Consider the following 15,460-nt stretch of genomic DNA (forward strand, 5'->3'; position numbering starts at 1 on the left):
AACTTACTTTCACATAAAAATGTAATTGTGTATAGCAGCCTTATTCACATGACTAAAAACTGGAATCAGCTAAGTTGTCCTTCAACAGGTGAATAGATACACAAACGGTGGTACAGCCATGCAATGGGATATTATTCAGCATTAAAAAGGATGAGATACTAAGAACTTTGCTCTTCCCTAAGTACTCGTCCTTAGAGAAAAAGTCTGCCTCTTGCATCTCTTTCAGCAGCAACCTACTGTATTATACTGGAGCCCTGTTGGTGTGGTGTTAGGGTGTGAGGTTGGGGAGGCATTCTATAATCTTGTGATTAAATCTCAGTGTTCTTGTGGACCTGTGTCTCTGGGTTGTAACTTTCACTGTGTCTCTGTAGTGCTAAATCCTTCATCTCCTCAGAGAAAGGGATGCTGGAGGGGGCTGGAGCTTGAGGAAATTTCTTCCCTCAGTTGGAGTGAAGCTCTCATTAAATCTTTTCCTCTAAAGAATAGGGCTTTCGGTAGAGATTGTTCTGGGAATATTTCACAATGTTTACTTCCTCCGTCTCCCTGCCAGAGCCACAGGAAGATTGTTCTGGATCTTTACTACAAGAATCTGGTAGGGTTACCACATCCAGCAATTTATCAGAATGACCCTCTTAATCTTTCTACCAGTTGGTAGCTTCAGAAGCTTCTGCTCTAAGTAATCAAATTTTAGTTGTGACTAAATTTGCCCGTCTCTTCCGATTTCAAGGTGGTGAATTGCTTTCACAACCTCCATTTTCTGATGGTCCAAGAAGAGTACTTGATTTGTTGGTGTGTTCAATGCTTTACTTTTGTAAAAACAAGACAGAATACTTCCAGAGTCTTTACATGTCAAAATTGAAAAGGGATGTCTCTTTTGGCATGTTGTTTTATCCTTTTCTTTCTATGCTTCATTCTGGAATTATTTTATTTAGTTAGTTATTTTTGACATGTAATACAATTCAAAATTCTCTCCTCTCATTTGTCTAATCTGCCATTTAAGTTCATCTTGTATCTTACTGTTAGCTTTTGTTTTCCAGTTATAATATTTCCATTGATTCCTTGTTTTTCTCTGAAATCCTCTATCTTGTCACTTAAAAATCTTAAACATATCAATCACATTTATTTGAAAGTTCATGCATGACAACTCCAATATCTGGATACCTTTGTTTCCATCACCATTGTTTGTTTTTTCTACTTGTTTCTTATGAATTTTTGTTATTTTTACATATCTTTATTGAATGCCAGATATTGAGTATTTTTTAAAAATCATTATGCTTCAAATGCCTTGATTATGTTACCTTCCTTCAGAAATAATTAACTCTTGTTTTTTGGAGGTAGTTCAGGCACTGAAAACCTTTATTCAATTAGGTATTGAGATGACTGGAGGATGTACTTCAATCTGTGTGATCACCACATTATTCCGTTTTCCATTCCCACTAAGGCCTATTGCTTCCAAAGCCTTAAATATAAATGATGTATTATAGAACTGTACTTTTGACTCCTGTTATTGCTGCGGCTCGCGAGCGCCCCGGAAGCTGCCCCTTCTCAGGGGTCATGATGGGCAACAAAATGGCATCTGCCAGCAGGGTCGTACAGGTAGTCAAGCCACATACTCCATTAATAAGGTTCCCTGACAGAAGAGACAATCCTAAGCCCAATGTATCAGAAGTTTTGAGATCAAAAGTACTACCATCTCACTTTTCTTCAATTTCACAGCATTCTAAGGAAAGTAAATCACCAGATTGGCTGATGCATCAGGGTCCACCAGACACTGCAGAAATAATAAAAACCTTACCTCAGAAATACAGAAGGAAACTTGTATCTCAAGAAAAAATTGAATTTATCCAACATGAAGGTCCAGAATAATCACTGACAATGTGGCTGCTGTTTGTCATCAGACAAAAGAATGGTCTTTACAATAAAGGACTTCCAAAATGACAAATGAGAAATTGTACATTAAACAACTTTAATAAATATTCTGTAAAAGAAAAAAAAGAAATATAGAAAATTTAGATAGACACTTGTATCTCCTAAGTTATGTATGTTGGTCAGCTTCTCCACAAGCTTACCTAATTGTTTATATACTTTATACTTATTAAAGTACACATTTTAAAATATTAAAGAAAAAAAAAAGTCAGTCATTCTTGCCCTCTTTCTTGTGCATGGAACTCCAATTCTTTAATCCCAGCCACAATCCTGTAAAAAGCTCTAACACATTTTTTTTTTGCATCTCAGCACCTATTTTAGAATTGACAAGTACCTCAAGGGAAAAGACAGAACCTGTCCAGGCTTCTATTGTTCCTATGATCTTGTTACCTTATCTGTTCACTGTCTTCTGAACTTCAACCAGATGATTTTGATATATAGTTTTTCAAATACTGATTGTCTCAGAGTTGTCTCCACTGGGACAGTTGTTCTCAGAAAAGTTATTCTTCAGAAGCAGAAATTCTGTAGTAGTTATTTGTACAAACTGTGTCTTTAACAGTTTTACTCAGTAAAAAATATACATAAATAAAATTATATGTACAATAGTTGGTGTGTAAAATTGTAAAATGTACTCAAAATAATGAATTTTGAAAACAGATATTTATACAATATAATTGTTATTGGAAAGAATTGTTCAAATATCATTAGATCTCATGGGCCACAAATGCCTAAAGTGTCAAAGTGTCTGTAAAACTTGTCTCGTCAAGGTGGCAGTTATGTAAAAACTAGAACACAACTATTGTAGCAACACAAACATGTTTTTAGAGGCTTTGGATGTGACTTTTAAAATATACCTCACTTTTTTGTTAACTTGTACATTTTCATTTTCCAAGACATTATCATTTGATTTTCAAAGCAGCTATGATCTCTTCTTATGAATTTCTCTGAGACATAATAGTTTTAAAATGAGGAAAATTAGACTTCTTAATGTAAATGTTTGCATATGACATATTTTTATATTATTTGAAAATTATATAATTTAAGCCATTAGGCTTACAACAATATATTTTGATAAATATAATCTCATCTCTTCTTTTCAGCCATGATGATAATTATAATGTGCATGACAGTACAATCACTATTCTAAAAATCAGTGGCCTTCTTCTAACATCTCAAAGCTTTTTTCCCCCACTGTCTAATGATGTTCTACTTCTCTTTTTGATAACAATGTAGATTATTTCCTTGGCTAATGCTTAAATATTAAAATACAAAACGAATATAGGAGCCTTGTTAGCACTAGCATATGATATTATGTGAATAGTTTTATAACATATGAAAATGTTGAGCATGTCACAGATTCCTGTCATTTCTTTTGTCTATTTCTTTCTCCTTCAACAAACCCTCCAGCCTTTTACCTACCATTTTCAATGACAGTAATTTGTTTTCAATTCTCCAAGCAAAACTAGTATCGGTCGGGATTATTCATGTACTTTTTTTTTTTTTTTTGCTATATTCAACTGACAAAAGTCTTTATCTCAGAGGACTGATATTAGAATAATGTCCCAAATTGCTTTTCATAGCACCAAACACACTTTTTCTAATTTGCAGCAATTTCTGCTTATCATTACAAATTAACAATTTTCCACTCATATTTATGCACATAACTTCTACCATCTTCTATTTATTTGTATAAGAAGATTAAACAAAAAGTCTACCTTGTATAAAATGCAGTAAGTTTTTTCTTCCTCCAGTTATCATCCTTCCTCCTACCCTCTTAACTACAGTATACATTGTGAAAAGAGAAATATGAAACATCTTATTACTTAAAAAAATGTAGCCTATGTAATTCTAAAAAAAATATATTTTATATAATTTATAATAAAAATTATAGGTACAGCAAATCAAAAACCACAGTGAAATTAAAATCCATGATCTACATATTACAATGGAACTAGAGGGGAGGAATAAAAAGGTAAATTTACTTGAACATCTATGCTAAGAAAAAAAGGTCAGAGAATGTAATTCTGAGTTTCTTTGCAACCAAACACAAAAAGAAAATACAATGTACTATATAGTTTTAATTATATAACAAAAAAAGCAGGCCTCATTAATGGTGGGCTTGTCTTTCTTCCTAGCACTGAATTCTAAGAGGAATGTGATGACCTACTTTGTGTTCTGGACATCAAACCATTTATTAAAAATGATCCATATCAGCTATTTTGTTTACAAAAACACATTGAAGTTTTATTATGTACATGACAATTCTTAAATAAATCTTCAATAAATGTTGACTATGTAATGTTATCATAATCCTGTATGGATAATAATGGAAGTTAAAACCTGGTGTATATAGAATCCTTAATATTGAGTTACAACAATGCATGTCTAAATACTGACATAACTATTTCTGCTGAGTTTGATAGTGTAGATGATGAGAGACAATTCAAAGTTGCCAAAGGATACTTGGTGGACAGATATTATGTTTCCATCAATGAAATAAGATATACAATAGATATACGGGGGAAATGTTATTTAAACAATGTGTGAGTTTATGAATGTGGAAGCAGCTATCTATCCTTTCATTAACAGAGATAGTATCCCTATATAGTGGTGAGTTGTGGTGATACATGTGGAAGTTAACAATTTGTTTTTCTAAAAAATCTACCCTGGAAGTTTGATATATTTTCTTATTATCATGATGTTCCAAATCTTGCATTTAATTTAATTTGTTACACTGGATTCTTTTAGACTTGGGGCATATGGAACAACAATAATTTTTATGGCTCCTTCCCCCTAAATCCTAGCTTTGAAGTACAATTGGCAGAAAATCAAGAATCATGAGCTAATTATAACAGAAACTAAAACTTCTGAATTTCTGCTGATAATAGTTCTGTAAATTCTGAATGAAAGACTGGAGTATTTTACTCTTTCCGCAATTTCTGTTCTGCCTCCTTCAATAGAAGGTTTTTGGATTTGGGATGAGATTTCAGGGGAAATTCCTTTAGTAGCAACAATGAAAGAAGCAGGAAAGGTGTAGGAATCCAGAAAAGAAGCGTCTATGGATTCATAAGTTGGTTAAACCCTGGCAAGGACTTTTGCCCTTTTTAGCCCTAGACGCGGTGGGTATGACTTAGACACCTGAAATCTAAGAGCAGAATTGAGAAGCTGTCTTATACAGACAAGCAATCCTAAAGGCAGTCAAATCAGTGACATGCGTGGAGCTCAGTTTAACTAGAACTAAGAACGGGATCTGAACACAGTAACCACGGACCGGTTACAATTTACAGTTAGGCCTGAGCGGACACTCCTCTTTAACACAAACAAACGAATGAAAAGGCCAAAGTGAGGTCAAGAGCATAAAATTAAATTGTACAGATCGGAGGAGCATTTTTCATGCTGAGGTCAGAAACTAAGAGAGGGGAGACAAAGGGAGACAAAGTGAAGGGAATGATAAGACATCTGTAGTCCACTCTTCAAATGCTAGCAGCATTTATCTGATACCAACAGGGAGAAACAAAACATCCCAAACTCTGATATTGGCTGCCAGGGTCCAGTTCTGGTTTGTTTTTGTTTTCCATCTCTGAGTCCTTTTTAAAATTATTTGCTGGTATCTATTCTGGGCTGAGAAAAAGAGCTCATATAGGGTTGGCTAGACACCTGTAGTTTTAGAAAGTTTCAATCTTAGATACTTGCTTCAGGCGTATGATTGTGCCAACTGGGGGTGAGTGGATTTTTCGGGCATTTTCTTTAAATTTCAAACCTGACACTTCTCTGATCTACTTGATATCTTTTCCCCTCATTTATCAATAACAAACAAATTTCTTTCTATTCTAGGTGAGCTTAGCTAGGTTACTACATTGGTAACTACAATCACTATTATGTAATTTATGCCAATGCTGCAGTTTCCTGGTGATCCACAGCAAAAGCATCTTTGGGCGAATGTTATTTTCAGCATTTGCTTTGGTCTGTCACCCATTTTTAATGTTACATAGTAAAACATTTGGACTGAGCATTTCCTCTATGTTCTCTCCTAGGGCTTAGTAAAATTATAAAAATCTTTACCTGGAATTCAATGCAAATTGATACAACCAGCCTGATAATTGATGGTTCTCCAAGGGGATGACTGCTTAAAAAGGAGCCTGTGGCTCATTATGACTGAAGACTTCACCAAGGAAGAAATGCAACCAATGCTATAGTTCTAATTATATTTATCTTAGTTATACCCATCTTGACTTTTAAAAATACTAATTACATAATACTAATATGGGCGTTAAAATGATTTTAACAGTCATTTTTTAAGTCATTTTTTAAATAAGCTGGGAATGACAAAGTTTGCCTCTATTTTATTATTTAGGACTTGCAATGAGGTTTTTAAATTTCTTGTATTATATCTTTAACTCAGAGGATTGCAACTGGTGGGGTTATATCTTGAATTCATAGATGATGGATTTCTACTTATGAATATACGATACTAAGTATTTCACTATTTATGCATTATTTGTACAAGTGTCATTAAATCAAATGGATGTTATTCTAACTCTACTCTTGCCTCTCACTGTTTTTTGTTTGTTTGTTTGTTTTTCTGTAATGCTACGAGGATAGTGCCCACCACCCAGTAGGTGCTCCTTAAATGGTAGACAAGTACACAACTGATCCCGATGGAGTGTTCTCCATTAGCTATAGCTTTGAGGAGTTTGAAGTACTTTTCTCCCTTCTGGGATAGCTGTATTTACTGCCTCTCACTGCTTTTGACTATGCTTTCTGTATGCCACGTATGCCTACAGGGTTAAGGTCTCACAATCCCAAGCAAAAGCAAGAAAACTTTCGTTCTTAGACAATAATATTTTTCAAAATAAAATAAAAGATTGATATCACCCAAGTATCTAAAATATTCTAGGCATTCATCATTTTACAGATAACAGATTCTAACATTTGTCATTTACATCAATGATAATTCTTAATCATTAGTACTAAAAATCTGTTGACAATCGGGGCACAATTATTGTAATCATGTTTTTGCTTTCATAAATATACTAACAAAATCTGCTAACCTTCATTTGTTCTATTTTGTATCATTTACAAGAAATTGGTGTCATTCAAGCATACTGTCAATAGAGGCCTATGGCAATTTTCTCATAGATATTTATTTGAACACTGCCTCTTCTGTTTTATCAAGAATTGTATGATTGATAAGTCCCTGCATTTTTAACTCATTGGAACATGTTTAATGTGAAGTGATCTTTGATATAGATTTACAATTTCTCTGCAACTTGCTGTAAATATAATTAAAAGGATCAATGAGTTCTTGTAGCTTTTATCAAGCGGGGTGTTGCTGGTTGTAGAGATCTTTTCATAATGATTAAAACAAATTATGGTCCTAAAAAGAAATAATGAGGGGAAAAAAAGAAACAAAAATTGCCTGAAACAATAATTTCTTGTTTTGATGAGTTAATAGGTCAAAGGAATAAGAGAACTGACTCCGGGTGGTGAACACATAATGCAATATATAGATGATGTATTATAGAAATGTTTACTTGAAACCTATATAATTTTACAAACCAATGTTACCCCAATAAATTTAATAAATACACTTAAAAAAAGAAACAAGCATCTGTTCTGATAATATTCTAGTTAATTATTCTAATTACTACTGATTTTCATGGAAAGAACATTTTATCTGATAAATTTTAAGTCATGTTGATCATAGCTTCCAATCATGTTACTTTTTTACTAAAAATATTTTCATATATTCCTGCTCACTGCACCCTCTATTGTAGACACCATTAACATCCTAACATGTTAAATGAGACTATATGACACACGAGTCACATTATTTACGCTGATTGTGCACCTTCTTTCTTAAACTTTCTGTAATTTTGTTCCATAACTAAAAGCCTTTGTCTTCTTTTTTGTTTCCTATACGTGTCTCCTTCTTGCTGTGTGTATTCTCTAACTTCTGTTTGTAGTTTACTTTGATTTCTTGAAAAACAGCTCAGTTGTCTAAACATGAATTCTCTTTTAAAATACCAGTTTCCAGTTCATAAATATTCTTATTATACGCCTTTTACAAATCAACTCAGGCATTAGGAAGTTGTTTTTAACAAATTTAGAATGCAGCAAATGTGGTATGTAGGTGGATGCTATTACTGGCAAAACACTTAATACCTGCTAATATCTAATTATTAAAAATACTGTTTCACATCACATAACTTTCTAAAATCATTTTAAAATATCCTAATGCTTTTTCTGGAGATTGACCCCACTCATGTTTATGCAAAAGGACATGAAATCAGAAATTCCTATAATTTTTATTAAATTCAATAGTATTGTAAAGTAATCATGATATAAGAATATTTTTTGAGTTAATTATTGCTTAACTTAAAGGGATATTGATTAACACTGGAATAACGGAGATTGTTAACCTTGTTAAAAATTAATTTTCTATGTTAGAAAGTTAGAATGCATACTTTTTAATGAGAAATATATTAAGGTTTTATAAATGACTTGAAAAATCAATAGATGTTGTAAATTCTCACTTTTACTGTAATCATGTTCAATAGAGCACATCACAATTTGAAGTATTTATTACCACAAATAAGGAAAACTTTATTCATGCTCTGAGTAAATGGAATAGGTAGAAGTTACAATAAACTTTCTGCTGGAATGATGTTATACCTACATATAAATGCATAGTATGCATTAGACATGCTGCCTAGATGGGAAATAGTTTCTGTGAAACCAAATGATGTCAACTTGTAAATAAAGTCATTTTCCTCCATGAACTTAAACTGTTCACAAAGTCAAAAAAATATAGAATATTGTAGAATAGTCACTTTCAGTTTTGCATTGTACAATAGATGCCATATATATGGCTGATGTGGCAATAAAGAGTATGTCAAAGAGTTCACATTCTGTTGACATAATAATATAGAGATTTACAAGAATAAATAGACTAGGTTTTTTAACCAAGACCTATCCGTTTAATATAAATAAATGCATGTGTCTTACAGAAATTTTTTAAAATAACTTCTGATTACTGACTTTCCTGATTATTCAACACCGTATTTGTTGTATAAAGTACACTGAAAAAACAAAACAAAAACACATTCACTGAAAGATAAATATTATAAATAATAATATTTGACTTATAAATATTTGACTATTCTGTATCCTACTGAGACAGGATAGTTACCATGTCTCTGGGTAAACAGGGAGGTCCCTGGTGGAATAAGCAAAAGACAGCCATATCCTAAAACTCCAGGTTTTGAAATCACTCTTTCGCTCCAGGACAAAATGTAACAAGGCCTTGAGGTTAATCATAGAATTCTTGTGGCCTGACAAATGGAGCAGATCTGATAGATAAGAGTGGATTACTTTGCTAATTCCTGTAGGATGGGCAAGCAGAACAAAGCTAGACGAATTTCATTAGAAGGCACCAGTTCCCTTCTTCAAAAAGCTCCCCTTCCTCAAACAGGCAAGGGAAGGTATAAAAGTGGTATAAAAGTAAGAGCTTTTGCCTCAGTCACAGGGCCAGCCCCATTTGGGATACCCTCCCGCTTGGGAGCTCTGACTCTTTGCTTTCAATAAACTATCCTGTTTTTAAAACTCTTTGCCTCTCCTGGGTCAGTGTTTCCATTCTTCGGTCTCACGAGACACGATCCAGGCCTGTACCCAGAAACTGCTGGCAGATCCAACATCATCTACATCATTTGTGGACTCATGGGAAAAGTATTCCTCCATCACTACTAAATTCATCTGTATCTGATTAAATCATTTCAGTTTCATGCTTACCTAGCTGTGCTTGTTTTTAAGCTGTTTATGTTGGTTGTTCTTTTTTACATAATTGCACAATTTATAATGTAATGTTATATAATATAGTTATGTATTACATATTAATGTATATATTATGGCATATTACATATTATTTAATATAACATCAATATATAATATAAAGTTAATATATATTAAAAAGTATAAACAAAACGTATGAGTGGAAAAACAAATATGAATATATATAAAGAAACTAGGATGGATTATTTCTGAAAACACAAACTAAGTTCACACTCTTACAAAGCAAGCTGAGACAATATCCTGGATCTTTTTATTTCTAGTCTGAACTTTATCTTATTAAATTAGGCTGCTGCTCACTAATTGAGAATGGAGATGGCTGATCTACTTATTTTCATGAAATTGCACATTAGACAAAACTTCCAAAACTTAATGTTTGGGCTATTCTCTCAGCTTTTCTCATCATAGTGTTTTAAAATTTTCTAAAACACATATTGTATAGTTGGTCAGTAAATTTTGTGATATTAGCCTAGAAGGAAGTAAAGTGGACTGTTTTGTTACTTCTATTATTTTTCTTAACGACAATGGGAATCATGCAATATATTTATTTGAGACTGAATAAAACTATTGAAATGTAGCAAAATATTATGTTTCACATACTTCAACATGGACAGGTAATTATGCATACAAATTCATGACATGGAACTTTTACTTAATAGCATTTTTCTTCTGTTGAGGGCCCTACATGAAATAATAACTGTATTTATGTAATTGTGTAAGAGTCTTAAAGAAGAAAATTGTATCTAAATTTAAATTTGCTCATAATTGGTATCTTTCTTCAAAATTCTGTTTCTTATAGCTTTTATAATGAAAATTATAGTACCACATCAGGAATTACCATTTCGATCTATACATTTATAGATTTCAAAATAAGCTCTAAATATGGATTACTTTTTAAACTTAACAAGATGACATATTTAAGAAGGAAAAAAAATCCCTATGCTATTTTTCATTTTCCAACTTGCTCTTGATGTCAACATCTCAAATATTACCTAAAAATTATTTTAAATGACTTTCATTTTGATGCTCCATTATTTTGAAACATACATGTGCTGCTACACATAAGACTATGTATGCACATATGAAAGAAAACCTCACAATTCTAAGAAGTTGAAACAATGAAAGACACAGATGATCACTAGTCAGTAATAATTCAGTCATCCTAGTTATCATTATCAATCAATAATATCAAGCCAGTGTAACAAAGGTAGAGCTGTGATTAGCTTATTTGTTTATTTTTTGGTCAGGCCTCTATTTCTGCTTTTTTTTTTTCAGTTACTATTGATGTTCAATATTATTTTATATTAGTTTCAGGTGTACAACATAGTGGATAGACATTTATATAATTTATACAGTGATCCCCCTGACTAGTCTAGTACCCACCTGGCACGATACATAGTTGTTGCAACATTATCGACTATATTCTCTATGCTGTGCTCTACATCCCCATAATTATTTTGTAACTACCAATTTGTACTTCTTAATACTTTCACCTTTTTCACCCAGACCCCCAACCCCTGTTTCATCTAGCAATCATCAGTTTGTTCTCTGTATCTATAAGTGCATTTCTCTTTTGTTGGTTTGTTTTGTTCCTTAGATTCCACATATAAGTGAAATCATATGGTATTTGTCATTCTCAGTCTGACTTATTTCACTTAGCACAATACATTCTAGGTCCATCCATGTTATCAGAAAAGGGTAAGATTTCATTCTTTCTTATGGCTAAGTAATAATCCATTGTACATATGTCTATTGATGGGCACATAGGTTGTTTCCATATCTGGGCTATTGTAAATAGTGCTTCAGTGAACATAGGGGCACATATATCTTTTTGAATTAGTGTTTTGGGTTTCTTCAGATAAATACCCAACAGTGGAATTTCTGGGTCATAAAGTAGTTCTATCTTTAATTTTTTGATGAACCTCCAAACTGTTTTCTATAGTGGCTGCACCAATTTGAAACACCACCAGCAAAGTATGAGGGTTCCCTTTTCTGTGCATCCACCAACACTTGTTTTTTGTTCATTTATGGATGATAGCCATTTTGAGAGTTGTGAGGTGATATCTTGTTGGAGTTTTTACATGCATCACTCTGATTAGTGACATTGAGCATTTTTTCATATCTCTATTGGCCATCTTTGTGTGTCCTTTTTGGAGAAATGTCTGTTCAGATCCTCTGCCAATTTGTTAATTATGTTATGTATTTTTTTGGTATTGAGTTGTATGAAGTTTTTTTATAAATTTTGGATATTAATTACTTATCAGATGTATCATTGGTGAATATCTTCTCCCATTCAATAGGCTGTCTTTTCGTTTTGTTGATGGTTTCCTTTGCAGTGCAAAAACTTTTTAGTTCGATGCGGTCCCACTTGTTTATTTTTTCTTTTGCTTCCCTTGGAGATATAGGAGGTCTGACAATTAAATTTGCAAACTTGTTGCAACCATGTTGCTAACCTTTTTTGACATCAGAGGGATTGTTCATTATGAATTTGTACCAGCTGGACAAACAGTTTACCAAGTTTACTATTTGGAAGTGCTGAAAAGGCTGTGTGAAAAAGTTAGATGAACTGAACTTTTCGCCAACAACTCATGGCTCTTGCATCACGACAATGCACCAGCTCACATGGCACTGTCTGTGAGGGAGTTTTGAGCCAGTGAACAAATAACTGTATTGGAACACTCTCCCTGCTCAATTGATCTGGCCCCCAATCACTTCTTTATTTACTCAAAGAGAAAGGAAATATTGAAAGGAAGACATTTTGATGATATTCAGGACATCAAGGGTAATACGATGACAGCTCTGATGGCCATTCCAGTAAAAGAGTTCCAAAATGCTTTGAAGGGTGAATTAGGCATTGGCATCTGTGCATAGCTTTCTAAGGGGAGTACTTTAGAGGTGACTATTCTGGTATTCAGCAATGAGGTTTGTAGCACTTTTTCTAGAATGAGTTCACGAACTTAATTGTCATACCTCACATCAGAAAAAATATTACTAAGAGAAATGTCAGAGAGTTTACTGTCTATGTTCTCTTCTAGAATTATGGTTTGGGGTGTTACATTTACATCTTTAATCCATTTTGAGTTCATTCTTGTATATGGAGTAAGAAGGTGGTCCAGTTTCTTTTTCTTTTATTTTTTTTGCTTTCATCTGACTAGTTTTCCCAACACCGTTTATTGAATAGCCTATTTTTACCCCATTGTATGTTCTTGCCTCCTTTGTTATAGATTAAACGACCATATAGGCGTGGGTTTATTTCTGGGATCTCTATTCCATCCCATTGATCTATGTGTCTGTTTTTATGCCGGTATCAAACCATTCTCTCTCTCTCTCTCTCTCTCTCTCTCTCTCTTTCTCTCTCTTTCCATTCCATGCTCTTTTGATTACTATACCCATGTAGTATAGTTTGATATCAGGCAGCATGATACATGCAGTTTTCTTCTTCTTTCTCAAGACTATTGTGGTTATTAGGGCTCTTTTGTGCTTTCATACAAATTTCAAGATTATTTGTTCTAGTTCTGTGAAAAAAACACCATTGGTATTTTGCTAGGGATTGCATTGAATCTATAGATTGCTTTGGGGAGTATTGACATTTTTTTTTTTCTTTTTTCTTTCTTTTTTTTTTTTTTTTGCCGTTCCTGGCTTCATTTAATTATCATTAAAAATTCCCAGAAGTAGAACGACTGTTGCTAAGTGCTCTAACCTAAAGGATTTAACATTACATTGAACAATACCTTGTTCAGTCCCCTCTGGAAAATGGGATTTCTAAAACTTAGGCTTGATTAGGTAATATTGCTGCAGAGTGTTTTTTTTAAAACCCCTTATTATCTACTATTTTCTATTTGATACTATTAATATAGACAGTATTTCTTTAGATTCATCTAATCATTGTCATTCATTCTATTTGTTCAACATTCTATCTTGCATTCTAGACTGCTCTTCTAGAATTATTTTCTCTCGATTTATTTTCTTAAATCACTATAGTGTTCTTCTTTAGTTTTAACTTTGTTGTTGCTGTTGTTGTTGTCTTAATCTGTGACTTTTTTTTTTTTTTTCACTTTTGTTCCTGAAATTTAGGTATGTTGAGAGTACAATTCTCATTGAATGTTTTGTTTTTCCTCAGATTATGTCTTTCTGGGCCTGTGATTCTTTTACAATGGATCTGTCTTTTCTTACTGCCTTGATGTCCATGTAGTTTTATGTAGATTTATTTTTTTTATTCTTCTTGAGCTATTTTGTTTTTCCTGAAGATATGATTTCACATATTTTATCAATTTTAGGTAATTATCAATTTAAATACCGTATTAATTTTTGAGAAAATACAACAACCATGTTTTCAATATTAAGTTATTATGTGTTCTTTTGGTTGAATTCGATTTTGTTTTTCTTTTCCAGAATTTGCTGTACTAAAAATAGTTTCTTTAATATTTAGTTTCTCTTTTTTAATTAGAATTTTCTCCCTTCTACTTTCTAATTTATCTGCTCTGATATATTTTCAAGTTCTCTCCCATTCACCAATTTTTTTGATGAGTTTATAATTTCAGGGTTAAAAGGGTCTTTTACAGTCACCATACACACATACACTTATTAAAAAATAATCATTCACTCCACTCTAAATGTTCTTTCCCCCCAAACTCATTAACAAATAACTCTCTTAAAAGCTTGCTAATAAACAAATCCAAAGGACTTTATTTAGTCTGCAGTGTGGAGAATGCTCTTGAGGCAAATTTGGCCACCCTTCGTTATCTCACCCTCCAGACACTAACTACCTTGACTTTTGTTGAAGGTACACCCTCCTGACCCACTTATCTCTTTAACTACTTGTGTTTTCTTTCCTTTGCTAAAGCTTCACTATGCTATAAATTCTCCCATCTTCAGCCCACGAATTCTTTCACATGTCATTCCTATTCATGTTATTAGACACAATCTTTATTCTGAAAACTATAATCTAGCTTCCGGATCTGAGTTGAAAACTGTCTGTAGATATCTATATCTGTGTGTCTCACCATCCTCTTAGTTATTCTTTCAGAGTGTTTGAATTTCAATGATAGCAATTAAAATTTTCCAAAGAGCAAATCCTTTCTCTTACATTTATTATTTCAATAGTCAATTATTTTTATTTTGGCACTAGACTGTGTATGGAACATTTATGATTTTGCCTGACCTGTATTTTTCTCTATGTATTGAGACTCCCTCTAGACATTCTGGCCAAAGGGGTGAATAAATGATCCAGACTAGACTGACAGAAATCTCCACTGGGGTTTAAAAAATTGGATATGGGAGGAAAGAGGGTTTTGTTTTTTGCTTGTCTTTCATTGAAAGAAAGTCTATACAAGTTTAAGTTCAGACATTCTAGTACAAGCTAACTCACAGAGTGAAAGGTTGGGGTGATATGGCAGGAGAGAATGAAGTTTAAGTTGCTAATTCTCCCTATGGCTAGCCACTAACTGGCCTCTCCCATATTTTTAGCTGGGGAATAAAATTAAGCAATTGTAAACAGGGTTTCTTTTTCATGCAAAGCAATAATGCTCTAAAATAACAAAAAGTCTTAACTTTTTTTCTTGTTTTTGAGAATCTAGAGAACATTGCCTCTCTTCTCATAAAATCCTCTGGGCATATATTGTTATATAATTTGCAACCGCTGATTCCCAAATTCAGCTCTCTTGAATTGGAGGGCTATTCTTCATTT

General features: G+C 33.0%; 1 pseudogene; it reads left to right on the forward strand.

Moving 5' to 3' along the window:
* Positions 1 to 1,503: 1,503 nt before the first annotated feature.
* Positions 1,504 to 2,020, forward strand: LOC141568445 (alpha-ketoglutarate dehydrogenase component 4 pseudogene; annotated as a pseudogene).
* The last annotated feature ends 13,440 nt before the right edge of the window (positions 2,021 to 15,460 follow it).

The sequence above is a fragment of the Rhinolophus sinicus genome, linkage group LG14 (assembly GCF_036562045.2).
Source record: "Rhinolophus sinicus isolate RSC01 linkage group LG14, ASM3656204v1, whole genome shotgun sequence".
Lineage (NCBI taxonomy): Eukaryota > Metazoa > Chordata > Mammalia > Chiroptera > Rhinolophidae > Rhinolophus > Rhinolophus sinicus.